The following is a 2,160-nucleotide window of genomic DNA, read 5'->3' as shown; positions in this document are numbered from 1 at the left end:
GGGGGGGAAGGAAGAAAGAAAAGACTCACGACACTATTATTCCCTAATTACTTTGAAAAGCTCCTTCAGTTCAGCACAGAATAGCCTCAGCTGCTCAAGATCTCCAACCTTTTTCTTTCTAAGCCTATTTGCCCAAATCACAGGGAGGTCCGTTCTCCTCCTGTTTCCAGGCAGCTCCCTTTGGCCTCGAAGCATCCAACAGATAACAGCTCTTCAGAGACCACAAGTCCTTTTCTTTCTTCCTTCCATGCTCGAATTTCCACACCCTATCACAGACTTGTTTTCCTGCCGAGGGCCTTCTGGTCTCCTCTACCCCTTTCCTCAGGCGGAGCCTCCAAACAACAATTAACACTTTTTCAAGTCGTTTCCACACCGAACTACTTTCTGGATGTTCTCTTTTCATTTGCTTTTGTTTTCTTCTCAGATAAGCAATGTTAACAGCAAAGACTCATTTCTTACAGAGCAATTTCCCCAATTGTCACAGAAACATGCCTTACCCATAAGATTTAAAACCAGAAAGAAAAACATGATACATATATCCAATGTAATTACGCACAGTCACTTCTGAAAAAGGAAACGCGAGCACCACAAAATCCCAGCAACTGAACCTGGAACTCTCTAGCAAAACTCATCAGCTTCTCAAGGAATAAGCACAAGAACCACACCAGAAAACACCAGATGCATTATTAGTAGTATCTTAACAACAGCACAAGTATTAAAGTGCCACACTGTTTGCAACGCAAAATTGAAATTTTAATTTTAATCAGCCCTGTTTACCAAGCAACACTGATTAGTAGAGCTGATTGAGCAGTTGAGGAAAAAAAAATTAATAATTTTAAAAAAAGATACGCCACGTAGAAGACTGCACAGAGCTGCATAACAAACTGAAGAACACAGCAAACCAGGGGGCAAAGCAGGACGCCACCGAAGGGATGATCTGAATGCCTTTTGCTCCCCTCGTTTGGTGCGAGGAGCCCTGCAGATCTGAAGTACGCGTTAGGTGAAAGCAGCGAAGGACCGGGAAGGTGAGAACGGAGTGGGAAATCCCAGGAAACAGCGGGCAACTGCTTCTTTATGATGCGCATTTTGTGACTGAAGCGCATTACTCTCACTCCCTTTAGGGCACCATTTGTTAACAGCACTGTAAATAATGCTAACAACTAAAAATCCACCACACCGAGCTCGATTTTTTGTCTCACGTTTCGATGAAGAGGGAGCACGCGGACAAAGGCCTGATTTTCCAGCACAAGCCTCAACAAGCCCAAGAAACAGCAGCTCTCCAACCCAACTCTTTCTCTAAAAAGTACAAAGCTCAGGTAAAAGCACAGAACAAGCCCCAAACTCACAATCTGTCACACTTACCTCCACGTAGCGCTGCCTCCCTGCTGCAAGACTCGCACCTCGCTGGCTGCAGCAGACGCCCTCCCCTCAGCGCGCCGCCATCTTGTGCCACGAGCTCCGCACGCTCTCACCTTACCAGCTCCTCCCAGGTGCGGCCAAGCCCAGCCTGATTGCTGCTTCAGGCCGAGCAGCTGAAGACCCCGTGCCTCGCGTCACGCTTCACCTGCGCCAAGTCTCCTATCGCCCCGCTTCAGAATTTTTACTTTTTGCTTGTTCTCAGTAAAGTTAAAACTCCTACAAGAACTCTTTTCAGCAGCTGATGAACTACTGCAGATTCTGGAGTTGCATGTAGAGCTTTTGGTCTGAGTGATGCACCAGAGGAGCTTTCACTGGCCTCCTTTCAGCTCCCTGCACTGTATTTTTGAAACAGTCCTCTAACAAAACCTCAGTCTGGCTGCCCGCCTTTCCTCTGAGGAGGTGGTTTTCCATAGCTATGCTGTTAGTAGCCAGGACAGGACCTGTGAGGCTCCGTATTGGTGAAACACTGGGCTCAAAGGCTGGTAATTCAAAGTGGAGCCAGAGTTGATGGAAACATGATCGATTCCAGAAAGAGAAATACAGAGTCCTGCACCAGGAACAGAATAACTTCATGTAAGAGGACTGGCTGGGTGCACAATGGATGGAAGGCTCCTGGGTAGACAAGGACCAAGGTGGTCAAGACGACAAAATGCCCTTGCAACCGAGAAGGCTAATAATGTACCAGGTTAACAGAAGTGAGTATTCCTGCTCCTCTATTCAACTTTCTTTTTTTTTAATTTA

This window comes from Meleagris gallopavo, chromosome 4 (assembly GCF_000146605.3).
Source record: "Meleagris gallopavo isolate NT-WF06-2002-E0010 breed Aviagen turkey brand Nicholas breeding stock chromosome 4, Turkey_5.1, whole genome shotgun sequence".
NCBI classification, from domain to species: Eukaryota; Metazoa; Chordata; class Aves; order Galliformes; family Phasianidae; genus Meleagris; species Meleagris gallopavo.
The sequence above is the reverse complement of the archived record's forward strand: the minus strand, read 5'-3'. Positions refer to the sequence as shown.